At 39.6% G+C, this 14,692-nt stretch overlaps 1 pseudogene; it reads left to right on the forward strand.

Annotated features, from left to right (window-relative positions):
• The first annotated feature begins 13,055 nt into the window (after positions 1 to 13,055).
• On the forward strand, positions 13,056 to 14,023 carry LOC110258797 (annotated as a pseudogene).
• Positions 14,024 to 14,692: the final 669 nt, after the last annotated feature.

Below are 14,692 nucleotides of genomic sequence, written 5' to 3' on the forward strand. Positions count from 1 at the left end.
ATCAATGATATTGGCCGATAGTTTTCTTTTTTGGTAGTATCTCTGCCTGGTTTTGGAATGAGGGTGATGGTGGCCTCATAGAGTGTCTTTGGGAGTATTCCTTCCTCTTCAACCTTTTGAAAGAGTTTAAGGAGGATGGGCACCAATTCCTCTTTGTATGTTTGATAGAATTCACCTGTGAAGCCATCTGGTCCTGGACTTTTATTTGTAGGGAGTGATTTTATGACCTCTTCAATTTCATTTCTAGTGATCGGTCTGTTCAGTTGGTTTGTTTCTACTTGATTCAGTTTTGGCAGGCTGTAAGATTCTAGAAAATTGTCCATTTCTTCCAGATTGTCAAACTTGTTGCCGTATAGTTGTTCATAGTATTCTCTTATGGTTTTTTGTATTTCTGCTGTATCCGCTGTGATTTCTCCTTTTTCATTTCTAATTTTGGTGATTTGGGTTCTTTCTCGCCTCTTTTTAGTGAGTCTGGCCAGGGGTTTGTCAATTTTGTTGACCTTTTCAAAGAACCAGCTCTTGGTTTTATTAATTTTCTCTATTGTTTTTTGAGTCTCTATTTTATTGATTTCTTCTTTGATCTTTACAATTTCCTTCCTTCTGCTGACTTTAGGACTTTTTTGTTCTTCTTTTTCTAATTCGTTTAGGTGGAGGGTTAAGTTGTCAATTTGGGATCTTTCTTCTTTTTTGAGAAAGGCCTGGATGGCTATAAATTTCCCTCTGAGCACTGCTTTCACAGCATCCCATAGATTTTGAGAGGTTGTGTCTTCATTATCATTTGTTTCAAGGTAGTTTTTAATTTCCTTCTTGATTTCCTCATTGACCCATTGGTTTTTTAGTAGCATGTTGTTTAGTCTCCATGGAGTAGGTTTTTTCTCTTTGCTTTTCCCATGGTTGATTTCTAATTTCATGGCATTGTGGTCAGAGAAGATACTTGAGATAATTTCTATGCTCCTAAATCTGTTGAGGTTCGCTTTGTGTCCCAATATGTGGTCGATTCTTGAGAATGTTCCATGAGCATTTGAGAAGAATGTGTATTCTGCTTTTTTTGGATGTAGTGTCCTGAAGATATCAATTAAGTCTACCTTTTCTATGGTTTCCTTTAGGATCTCTGTTGCTTTATTGGTTTTCTGTCTAGAGGATCTGTCCATTGATGTGAGGGGGGCATTAAGGTCTCCTACCATGATTGTATTCTCATCAATATCTCCCTTTATGTCTGTTAATATTTGTTGTATGTATCTGGGTGCTCCTATATTTGGGGCATATATGTTGATGACAGTAACATCCTCTCCTTGGATGGATCCCTTAATCATTAAGTAGTGTCCTTCTTTGTCTTTCTTTATGTCTTTTGTTTTAAAGTCTATTTTGTCTGATATGAGCGTTGCGACTCCTGCTTTTCTGTCATGTCTATTGGCGTGAAATATTTTTCCCCACCCTTTCACTTTCAATCTATATGTATCTTTTGTCCTAAGGTGAGTTTCTTGTAGGCAGCATATTGAAGGGTTTTGCCTTTTTATCCACTCAGCCACTCTGTGTCTTTTGATTGGGGTTCAGTCCATTGACATTTAAGGTGATAATTGAGAGATGATTATTTATTGCCATTTGCACCTCGTGTTCCAGTTGATTCTATGCTTCTCCATTCTCCCTTCCTTTTTTTTTTTGGTTGGATGGTCTCCTGTTATTATCTGCTTGAGTGTTTTTTTTTTTCATTTTTTGCAAATGCAATATTTGGTTTTGGCTTGTGGTTGCCCTGTTTTTTAAATGTGCTAACCCCTTCCCGTAATTGTGTGTTTTAGCCTGATGGTCCTGTAAGTTCAAACACTTCATTACTATATTAAAATTAAGGAGAGAGACATACATACAAACAAAAAGGGTTATTTACCTCCTAACATCCCTTGCCCACATTTTATGATTTTGATGACTCTTTTTTATTTTTTCTTTTTAATTTTATTTTGTTTGAAGCATGTTCATGATTAAATCTGTATGCTGGCTTATTTGAGTGACTGCTCTCTGATTGCGGTTTCCTCAGTCCTAGTTCTTCCTCTTCTTCTTCTTCTTCTTTTTTTTTCTTTTCTTTTTTCTTCCCTTTCCTTCCTTTCTTTTTGGTTTAGAGAAGCCCTTTCAATATTTCCTTTAACCTGGGTTTTGTGTTGCTGTATTCTTTAAGTTTTTGTTTGTTGGGAAAATTTTTTATTTCCCCTTCTATTTTAAATGATATTCTTGCTGGATAGAGTATTCTAGGTTGCATATTTTTTCCTTTGAGCACTTTAAATATCTCTTGCCATTCCCTCCTGGCCTGTAGTGTTTCTGTAGAGAAATCAGCTGATATTCTTATGGGGGTTCCCTTGTAGGTAACATTCTGTTTTTCTCTTGCTGCCTTGAGGATCCTCTCTTTATCACTAACTTTTGCCATTTTTATTATGATGTGTCTTGGTGTGGGTCTGTTTGGGTTCAGTTTGTTTGGGGCCCTCTGTGCTTCTTGTATCTTGAATCCAGTATCCTTTAGATTTGGGAAGTTTCCAGCGATAATTTCTTCAAATATATTTTCCATCCCCTTATCTTTTTCTACTCCTTCTGGAATTCCTATTATGCGTAGATTGGCCCGCTTTATATTATCCCATAGGTCTCTTATATTGCTTTCCAGTTTTTTGATTTGGTTTTCTGTCTGTTGACCGGATTGAGTGATTTCCATTATTCTATCTTCCATATCACTGATTCGTTCTTCTGCATTATTCATTCTGGTTTTTACTGCCCCTAGTTCAGTTTGCATCTCTGCAAATGAATGTTCTAGTTTTTCTTGGCTCCTCCTTATATTTTCTAGTTCCTTTCTGAGGGTATCTGCATTACTGTTCATATCTTCTCTGAATTCCTTCAGTATTTTCACTATTTCTCTTTTGAACTCCAGGTCTGTCAGAGTGCAGAGGTCTGTTTCATTGTTGACTGTTTTAGGTGAGTTCTCCTGTTGGTTTGACTGGGGGTGGTTTCTCAGCTTCCTCATCTTGCTTGTTGTTTTCTTTCTCCTGAGGGAGTTGTACTCTCCGTGATCGGGCAGTGTTTGCCTTGTCACTGCCGTGGAATATTTCCTGAGGGCTGGCGTTGTTGGTCAATCTCTTTTGAGGCAGTGTGGCTTTTCTGGAGTGTTGATGGGGCTAACAGTGTTTCTTTGAAGCAAAGGAGGACTTCCTGAGGGCAGACAGGACTGGGAGGTCCACACCACGATGGTAGCAGATTTCACTGGGTCATGCAGAGCTTGCTCTGGTGTTTTTAGGCTGTGGGGTTCTTGCAGGGAGTTGGCGGTGTTGGGCAGCTGCTCTTCAGGGGTGCATCACTCCCTGGGGGCTGGAGCAGCTATCTGGGTCACTGAGAACCTAAGAAGCTGAAGGACAGCCTGAGAATGTAGGCGGATCTTTTCACAGTCTGGCCGAGCTTGTTGCAGCTTTTCTGGTCTGCAGGGGCTCTTCCAGGGGGCTGGTGGTGCTGAGCAGGTATTCCGCGGGAGTGGGGCACCCCCTGGGAGCTTGGACAGGTAGCAGGGCCCTTGGAGACCCAAGAGGCTCCTCCCCAGGGCAGCCCGACTCAGAAAGACCATCTGAGATCTTTTCCCGACTCGGCCAGGCTTGTTGCAGCTTTTCTGGGCTGCAGGGGGTCCTGCCTGGAGCTGGCAGTCCTATGCAGCTGGTCCACTAGGTCTCAGCACCCCCTGGGGGCTTGGGCGGGTAGCAAGGCCCTTGGAGACCCAAGAGGCTCCTCCCTGGGGCAGCCCGTCTCAGAAAAACCGTCAGAGAATTAGGCCGATCTATTCACGGCCTGGCTAGGCTTGTTCTAGCTTTTCTGGGCTGCAGGCCTTTTCTAGGGGGCTGGTGGTGTTTGGTGCTGCTCTGTGGAAGTGTAGCCCCTCCAAAGGGCAAGCAGGCCTATGCAGGGACAGCCCCTGCGGTGGTAGGCTTCAGGCAATTGTTGAGGCCAGCCCTCCTGGATGGCAGGCAGCCCCAGGTCCGGTGAGAGCATAGGGGGTGGTGGGGGTGGGGGGAGGGGATGCACTGGGAAGCACAGCTTTCTGCTAGCTAGCGGGCCTGTAAGCTTGCTGTGGTGTGGGGGGTATTCTATGGGGACCCACCCCTTCTTCTCTCCCCTCCCCAGCACGGGCGCAGACCAGGCTCTTCTCCCAGCTTCCCTCTGAGGCGGCTTTCCACTTCCCCATCCCTAGAGTGTTGTTCCCTTCCTCTGCAACAGCTTTGTTTTCTAGTCTCCCAGGCAGTCTCTGCCCCGTCAAATGGTTTAGAGACCTCCCAAGCAGTTTCCGCTCTGCCCTGCCCCCCTAGCCCGGGGACTAATCTCTGGAGCCGAGGTCTCGGTGCCCAGCCCCCCCCAGATGTCCCCCGGCCCTTTCTCAGGGATTAACCTTTGGAGGTGAGGTCTCGGTGCCCAGCCCCCACCCAGGCGTCCCCCGGCCCTTTCTCGGGGACTAACCTTCCGAGGCGAGGTCTCGGTGCCCAGCCCCCACCCAGGCGTCCCCCGGCCCTTTCTCGGGGACTAACCTTCGGAGGCGAGGTCTCGGTGCCCAGCCCCCACCCAGGCATCTCAATTTTTGGTGACTGTGCCCGTAGTTCAGATGGTCCGTTGGGTTCTTGATCGGTTTTTCCATACTCCGACTTACTGCTACACTCTTCTCTGCATCTGGGGATTCCTCCGGTTCACTTGATCTTTCCCCCGGTAGGTGACTTTCCAGGGTGTGGGATCCCTTTCTCCTCCGCAGTTCCCTTTCGGGAGCGCCCGTTCCGCTCAGATTCACCTTCTCTCACTCTCCTCTTTTCTCCCGTTCTGCCCAATAATGTCACGAACTTCTTGCCGTTATTGGAGTTTAGGTTCCTCTGCCAGCGATTGGTTGCTGTTCTGTGCGAGTCATTTATTCTGTAGATGTGCTTTTTTTTGTTGTGTTTGTTGGAGAGGGCGAGCGTGTCCCCCTACTCCTCCGCCATCTTGTCCTCCTCCCCCAGTCACCATATAGTTAATCCCCTTTACCAATTTCATCCTCCCCTCCTTTCCTTCCCTTTGGTAGCTAACTCAGTTCTCTGCATCTACATGATTGATTTTCTTTGGCTTCCTTTGTTCATTTATTGTGTTTGTTTTTATTCTATTCTATATATTATATGAGTAAATCACATGGTATTTGCATTTTCTAATTGATTCATTTCACTTAGCATAATACACCCACATCCACTTAGCTGCAAATGCAAGATTTCATCCTTTTAAACTAATTATTAAATTATAATTGATTTATGAGGTTATATTTATATTAGCTTCAAGTATACAGCATAATGATTGGCATTTTTTACACAATTGTTCCTTCATAGTTTTTATACTCTAATGGTTATAATTCCATGTCCTATTCAATATATTTTTGTTGCCTGTTATTACTTATAGTGTTTTGATCTATTAATCATATATTGAATTAGACCCTCCACCCTACCTTCTCACCTTGGGTAACCAGGAGTTTGATCTTCTTTTTTTTTTTTTTTTGGCGCAGCCCAGGGCATATAGATGTTCCTAGGCCATGGATTGAGCCCACACATCAGCAGTGATCAGAGCCACAGTAGTGGTAACACCAGATCCTTAACTGCTAGGCCAGCAAGGATACAAATACCCCTGTGTTAATTGCAGCACTACTCGCAATAACCAGGACATAAAAACAATCCAAATGTCCATGGACAGACAAGCAAATTAAGATGTGGTGCATGTATAGAATGGAATACTACTCAGCCATAAAAAAGAATGGAATAATGCTATTTGCTGCAACATGGATTCAACTAGAAATTCTCATACTAAGCGAAGTAAGTCAGAAAAGGAAACAAAAATACCAAATGATATCACTTACATCTGGAATCTAAAATACACCACAAATGAACATATCTACAAAACAGAAACAGACTCATAGACATGGACAGCATATTTATGGTTTCCCAGATGAAGGAGGGGAAAAGTGGGATGGATGGGAAGTATGGGGTTTGTAAATGCAAACTGTTACATTTAGACTGGAAAAGTTAATGAGGTCCTACTGTATATCACAGGGAACATTGTCCAGACTCTTGGGATGGACCATAGCGGAAGATAATATAAGAAGAATGTATATACATATGTGTGTGACTGGGTCACTGTTCTGTAAGCAGAAATTGACTCAACACTATAAATCAACTAATACTTTAAAAAATTTAAAAAAGAAAGAGAGGGACTGATACCATATGATGTCACTTACATGTGGAATCTAAAATACGGCATATTTTTTAAAAATCCAAAGAGCAAATTGAATCAGAGAAGTGTGAAAATCCAGAAACAAAGCAACAAGAAAAAATAATTTATCCATAAAACAAAGTCAGGGACTTTTAGTTCCTCCTCAAGTGCCATAGATAATTCCTGAACCATATCCTTGAGTTGTTTTGCAGAGACTAAAACCTCTACTGTGTGGAAAATATTAATTGCATAGAGCAAAACCAGTACTGGTTGAGAACCACAGATCAGAAACTGAGAACTGAAATCATCCTCACAGAATTCTAATCAAGACTCCATTCAAAAATCAGTTTGTAATTTTCGGCACAACATTGAAGTCTTCTGATCTTCATTCCTGAAAAGGATAATGGAGTTATAATTGCAGGACCTCAAAGATTGAACTTCTTTAAATATTAAATCAGATAATCTCTGGAATGTGCTAAGGTAGGTTATGGTACTCAAAAAATATCTAAATCTGTCTCATAACTTATAAACATTTTATAGTGAGAGGCAAAATGACAGCACTCAACTTCAGATATATGTATGAAGTACCTAATGTTTTCAACAAACATGACAGGGAGCCAAAGAGTGCACTGCTCAATGTTTTATTACAAAGGAATAAAGTTGTCCTTCTTGTAAGAGGAGAATAATAATTTTCTAAGGGTATCGAGGTCTGTGTACCCACCACAAGTTAATACTTTAGATCCAAGGGACCTGGGCAATACAGTTGCCTCAGACTCATATGTTGGAGAAAATTTAAATTCAGGGTTGGGATAAGATGCTTGTAATTTAGTCCTCTGGAGGCAAGAGAGTTAAAGAAGAAGGATCAGTAAAAGCTGAATTCATCTGGCTTATGATCGGTATCCTAGGAACAGAGATAAAGAAAAAAAAATCCTTTCTGTCCAGACCAAGTCCATAGGGAAATCATGTGCTTATAGGACACTGTAACATGAGGGAAATGTACCTAATGAGGAGACACAGAAACCTAAAACTATTTCCTCTGCTGCAGTCCCTGAGCTTATACAACCTGATCATGGACAAGACAAGTTGTTGCCTTTGGATTTCTAATTGTGAGTAAAAGATCAGTGCTTGACCTTCCTGCTGTCTTGTCTGGGGACAGAACTTCAGGCTCCATTATCAACAATCTAGGAAGAGATTCAGACTTCCACACTGAGACTTTCCTCTCAGAGTTCTGAACCAGGTGAGTCCAAGAGCCAAAAAGACACTGCAGAAATAAGTCAGGTAACATAAAATCCAACCATGTTAACATGAGGTCACCTGAGAACCAATTCAGCCTAACTCAGAGCCCAGAGACCACTCTGGTTGTTTGCTTCCGTGATTAAATAACAATATATTTTTGCAAGACTAAATAGAGAAGCAAGCATTGAACTCATTAAGGCAGTATCCAGTGATGCGAATTAAATGGTAGGAATAGAAATCCAACTGGAAGAGGGATGAGAAGCATTCAGTGCTTCCAAAAAACTAGAACATGTGCCCAAGATCGTATTTAGCTTGAGTAGAGAAATAGCATATTAGCGATGGAGGAATATAAAATACACTGAGGTCATTTCTTTCTAAGTTTTATGACTGAGCATATTTGACCATGTTTCAATATTGATTAAAAAGATGCACACCAAGGAATGCTTGCAGATAGAGCCTTGCAACAGCAGTTGCCAGAGACATAGACTTCACAGTATCTTTGGGGGGGGGAGAAAAAAAAAGTAAGATGTAAAGAGGAGTGGTAATGAGCTTCCTTAGCAATTATTGCCTCACTTTTGAGGCCAAATATGTATGTGGATTTGTTGGCCATTTATTTTATCTCAAATTCCCTGCATGAGTTTTCTGCTTTTGTACAAGAGGATTGGAGAACTTCTCTTCCTATTTTTGAGTAAATCTTTCCAACAAAGAATTGGAGTTCTTTTTCCTTAACTAGCTGTTTGATCATAGTTATTTTATGTAAGTATAGATGTTTTTGAGAGAAATTCTTGAGTATATGTAAGTTTTTGTAGTCACATCTACCAGTCATAGTATGTGCTGTCCATTGTTTTTCTATTTTTTCTTAATGAATTGAGATGACATTTTAATATTCTTCACTTGTAAATTCTTGTTTTAAACAAAAAGGATCTTGAAAGTTCTTCAAATTTACTGATAACACATCACCTTTTGTAAGTTTCCAACAAGTTTTCAGTATCTCAGTTCTTCCTTCATGTTTTCTTTTTTTTTTTTTTTCTTGCTTCACCTTTTCTTCTTAGCTCTATATCCAAAAGTTACATCATATTGGGCCAGCATTTAGAAAGCACCTTTCTTGCCATTTGACACACCATCACCTGTGTCTTCCTTAAGCACACTGAAATCCACAAATCTTCATATAAGATGAAATTATAACTGAGAGCCTGCTTTCTCCCTATGTTTTAAAAGCCATTCTGGTATATTCTTGTATTTCCAAGTCGTTGGCAATTTAATTTTATATTATTTATGTTTGTGGTGTCAATTTTGTATTTATGTCTCTATGTACCTTTCTTATAGATTTTCATTCCATTTTATTAGGAACAGTTTTTTCAATACCACTCTACTTAACCTAATTTCAATCTCACTGGGGTTTTTTACTTTCTTAGTTCTTAGTTAATTTTTTAATCTGCTTCTTTTTTAATTTTTATTAAAGTATAGTTGATTTACAATGTCCCTTCAACTTCTGCTATAACGTGACCCAACCATACTTACACATACAATATTTTTCTTCATACTATCTTCCATCATGTTATAACCCAAGAGACTCGACACTGTTCCCTGTGCTGTACAGTAGGACCCCATTACTAATCCATTCTAAATGTAATAGTTTGTGTCTACTAACCCCAAACTCCTTGTCCATCTTAGTTTCTTTTTAAACTTCTTGTTCTATATTATGTGTGCATACATACTCATACACTTTTGTACTAATGTATAAATAGGTTCTGGTGCACGTTGTAAATGCTCTTTAGGTTTTAGAGGAGGCATGTTACTTTTTGTCCCATCTTCCTTCTTACTCGTAATTCCCCATAGAATTGCCTCTGATCATTAATGTAATGAAGACTCATTATTGTTATGGTTGTATAAGGGTGTATGATGTACCTATGCCACTCTCACTTTAATGGTCTCTCATATCCTTTATCATTAAGTTGCTATTATTTTTTTTAAGTTGCTATTATTTTGATGCCACAAAAATGTACTAAGATGGTGAAGTTCAAACTGTGGTTCTAAACGTGAATGATTTTGTCCCCTGGGTTCATTGTTCAATGTACCCAGGGGGGTTGGGGCTGTGACACATGGAGGGCTCAGTGGCAGTCAGAGTGCTCTAAACTCCCTAAAATATACAGAACAGATTCCACCACAGTCAATAATCTGGCCCAGGATGTCCATCATCCCAACACTGAAGAACCCTGAGTTAAAGAATCTGTATTTTGAATCCTATAGCTGTCATCAGATTGTTCCCTAAAATGGTGTAACATCTCACATCTTTGCCAGAAAAAATCAGCATCTCCTTTGCTACTAGTTCCAAAGTTCTCGGCCCACATTTGACAGATCATTACGTTTTTCTTCCAAGGCCATAGTATGAGAGAGATTGCCTGTTGATTTTTAAAGTACATACTGAGTTAGAGCAAATATTTATATATTTGATCACCATTTAGATGTGCCTATAATGATTATATGCTCATATCATATATGCCCATTTTTCTACAGTTTTAAGCCTTTCAAATAATTCTTTAAAATTACTATTTTTAAATTACTACTTTTAAATTAACCCGTGAGGCATATTTTTGGCCTATAAATTTTTTAACTTTACTTAGTTATTCACATCTATCGCTTCTGAGTTTCTTACTTTATTAAAGGTGGTTCTGCGCACCCAGTGATTTTATATATTTAAAGGTCAGTGTTTATCTAAAATGTGTTGGTTACTTTTACACTGAAGTAATATTCTTTCATTTTTATAAGATGTATAAGGGAGGTGATAGATAGACATTTATGATATTTTATCACAACTCAACCTTTCCAAATAAATTGAAATATGACTTTCCCATATAGAAAATGTTTATATATAATAAGTCCAAAGTTCTAATTCTTTCAGTAACAATAACTAAGCAAGTCCTGCATGCCAGAGCATTCTAGGAACCTTATATAGCAAATGATTTACATTTCGGTCATTGCCAATTTAATTAATCTATATTGATGTCACAAATTTTTGCTATTACATTTCTTGACAGTTAGTCTTCAATGCTACATTCAAGTCTGTCCACATTTGCTTTGAAACCATACTGCTTAATATGGTTTCATTCTTTTTGTGAGTGTTTTTATTCCTAACTTCATTTTTCTAAATTTATTTTTGTGCAAGTTCACATATATGCACATACTCAGTTAAAATACAAAGATGAACCAAACGATTGAAGTTCTTGAATGCTTGGAGCTAGCATTAAAACTGAAGGTTGGAGTTTCTGTCGTTATGCAGTGGAAACGAATCCAACCAGGCACCATGAGGTTGTGGGTTCGATCCCTGGCCTTGCTCAGTGGGTTAAGGATCCAGTGTTGCCGTGAGCTGTGGTATAGGTCGCAGACGCAGCTCGGAGCTGGCGTTGCCTTGAGCTGTGCTAGGAACCTCCATATGCTGCGGATACAGATTAGAAAAGACAGAAAGACAAAATCAATCAATCAATCAAGGGAGCCAATGTGCAAGGGAAATGGGCAGGCGGGAGAGTGAGGAGAGAGGCTGTCAGAGAGTGTTGCTGGACAAGGTTGCCTCCCTCCTGCTGCTAAACTTCAAATCACAAGGAGTCCTTCATCCAAGTTACAAATTTTCCAACACTTTATGAAATTTTCACAAGGGTGTCCTATAGGTTGAAATGAAACTCTTCTCTAGTACATTCTGTGGAATGAGTTCTGGCCTCTCTATATAAGACTCTGACTTCTCGCACTTCACAATGCAGAACACACACATAGTACACCCTGGCTTCCTATGCTGTGTTATTTCCATGTATTTTCACCCTCAACTACCCTAAATGAGTTAGAGGTTGATATAACTCAAGTTGTTCAGATCAGATTATATGTAAATGGCATCCAGAAATTCCAGTGTTTAATCTTCCCAGGTACCAATAAACTTGGTGCTTGATTTTAGTATGGTCATTTCAATCCTTGTATTAAAGATACATAAAAAATTTTTTTAGTGAACCGATATACCTGTATATATTCTCTCTCTCTCTCTCTCTCTCTCTCTATATATATATATATATATATATATATATATAATGCATTGAGAGAGAGAAAGAGAGAGACAGTGACAGAGAAAGAGAGAGATAGAGATACAGAGAAAGCCAGAGAAGAGAGAGAGAGATAAGGGAGAGAGACAGAGAGATAGACACACAGTGAGAGACAGAGACAGAGAAAATGGACATGGAAAGGAATAAAAATCTAATAAACTCAAGTGGCTTTGAGAGATAATAGCAAAGGAAAGCTTCTTTGGTTCTTGTGACATTTCAGGTGCTGTTATACCCCCTTGATGCCCAGGAGAAATAATTAAAAAATAAATATAACCAAAGTTAAATTAGCAATATCTTATGGTCTGAAATATTTACGGATTGTATGGCTCAAGAAAAATGAGCCAAGACATAAACCCACACTTCACAAAAGGATGTGTAAAATCATGATGAATATGAATTGAACATTGGCCATTTTTATGATTAGGCAGCAAAACCTGTTTTTCTTGAGCTTATTTCACGTTCATATGACTAATTGGTTTTACAGGGTCTGAAAACAAAGGAAGCAAGGTTCTTTTTCCCTTTTTATAGGTGGCATTTTTCTTACTTGTTATTTTTGGGTTTTGATCATTTTTCTGTTGTCTTCTGTGCACACTCCAGTCCTTGTTCTGAGCTTTGTCCAATCAATGGCCTCCGAAGTCTATACATATCAAACTTACACACACTGTGACAGTTTCAACTTTTCCACTGAGTAACTTTCTATTAGTTATCTGAGGACATTGTATCATACACATATTTCTTTCATTGTGCTGTGCCTTCAGTTTTTTTGTTTGTTTGTTTGTTTTCATCTTTTCTAGGGCCGCCCTTGTGGCATATGGATGTTCCCAGGCTAGGGGTCTAATCGGAACTGTAGCCTCAGACCTATGCCAGAGCCACAGCAATGTGGGATCCGAGCCTCATCTGTGACCTACACCACAGATCACTCAATGCCAGATCCTTAACCCATTGAGCAAGGCCAGGGATCAAAACTGCAGCCTCATGGTTTCTAGTCAGATTCATTAACCACTGAGCCATGACAGGAACTCCTTGGCTCCCTTGATTTAAATTTAAACATCTTAAACAAATACCTCTCTAGGGTTTTACCACTGGCCGTTTTTCCTGCCTGGCATACATATCTCCTAATATTCATGGCCCTGCTCTCTCTTCCTTGAGGTCTCTGTTCAAATGTTATTTATCTGCACATCTGCCTGAACACCCATAAAAAAAAAAAATACCAGTGCCCCTTTACTCTTTCTTATACATTGCCTTATATTTTCTTCATAATACCTGTCACCATATGACAAGATAGATAGATAAATAGATATTTCCTATATTAATACTCCTCAATTGGATTTTAGAAGATTTTGATTTCCAAAACAATATACTCATTATCAAATCCAAGAATACAATATTGACATTAAGGTCCTAACAGCAAAAATAAAAGGTAGTATTTCATTAATGTAATTAATGTTGATTTGCATGAAAATTACTTATGCTTTTTTCTCCTTTCCTAGTAGTCACCTGCACCTCATGACACTAAGAAACATAACAGGTGTTTCAGAGTTTCTTCTTCTGGGATTTTCAGAAAAACCAGAACTGCAGCCCTTCATCTTTGGGATTTTCCTCTCCATGTACCTGATCACTGTGTTTGGAAACCTGCTCATCATCCTGGCTGTCAGCTCAGACTCCCACCTCCACACACCCATGTACTTCTTCCTCTCCAACCTGTCCTTTGTGGACATCTGTTTCACCTCCACCACCATCCCAAAGATGCTGGCGAATACACAGACAGAAAACAATGTCATAACCTATGCAGGCTGCATCACACAGTTGTATTTTTTCATACTGTTTGTAGGGCTGGATGACTTCCTCCTGACTGTGATGGCCTATGACCGATTTGTGGCCATCTGCCACCCCCTGCACTACAGGGTCATCATGAACCCCCAACTCTGTGGACTACTGGTGCTGGCTAGCTGGGTCATCAGTGTCCTGACTTCTTTGTTACAAACCTTAATGGTGTTGAAGCTCTCCTATAACAAAGTGAAAATCCCTCACTATTTCTGTGAACTCAATCAGGTGGTCCAGACTGGCCTGTTCTGACACTTTTCTTAATGACATGGTGATGTATTTTGCATTGGCTGCTAGTTGGTGGTCCCCTCGCTGGTATCCTTTACTCCTACTCTAAGATAGTTTCCTCTATACGTAGAATCACATCTGCTCAGGGGAAGTATAAGGCATTTTCTACCTGTGTGTCTCATCTCTCAGTTGTCTCCTTGTTTTATTGCACAAGCATAGGAGTGTACCTTAGCTCTGAAGACACCCGCAGTTCACACTCACGTGTATTTGCCTCGGTGATGTACACTGTGGTCACACCCATGATGAACCCCTTCATTTACAGTCTGAGGAACAAAAACATACACAGGGCTCTGAAAGCATTCTTTAGAACCATAGCTATAAAAGGTCCACTTGTCTTTGGCTGGAGAAGGACACATGGCTGAAGGGTTCAAAGCCACAAAGCCAGAAAGCTACAATTTTTTTATCACATTGTGGAAATAGAACTTGCTCCTTCTATTTATTGCCTGGAATTTTCATTTCCTTGACTCCCAACTCTCTGTACAATTATGTCACTCACTTGATTCTCCTGTGATCTCGCTCATAATCGAGTGTTTTTTTCCATTTCATGGTTTTCCCACACTCTCAAATTTATTCTTTCTTCAATCTGAAAATTTGAGAAATGCTATTTTTTTCATAGGACTTGATGGATTTCTTGAGAATCTTATTCTTAAATAAAATATATAATACCATTATTTTTTGTTCTGTTTTATTACAAGAATAGTCATGAGTTGTTGTGCTTCTCTGGAACAAACTACTCTAGGCACCCATGACTGTTTATATGTTAATTATAAGGAAAATCTCAGACCACAGAATTTCAAGTTGTTTTATAATTCCTTTGTTTATCACTACATTAACTGCTCTTGATGACATCTGGACTTTAACATAGGGTATATTTTGTAATGTGTCACTGAAAGTTATTCTTCCTATTGTGCAGATCTGTATCCACAATTCATGCCATGGTCACTGGCAAAAATAGATTATGTAATACATGTCACCATGTGGAGTCTGCAAAGTAACACAAATGTAAATACACAGTTTGACATAATATGTCT

Source organism: Sus scrofa, unplaced genomic scaffold (genome assembly GCF_000003025.6).
Source record: "Sus scrofa isolate TJ Tabasco breed Duroc unplaced genomic scaffold, Sscrofa11.1 Contig44, whole genome shotgun sequence".
In the NCBI taxonomy this organism is placed as follows: domain Eukaryota; kingdom Metazoa; phylum Chordata; class Mammalia; order Artiodactyla; family Suidae; genus Sus; species Sus scrofa.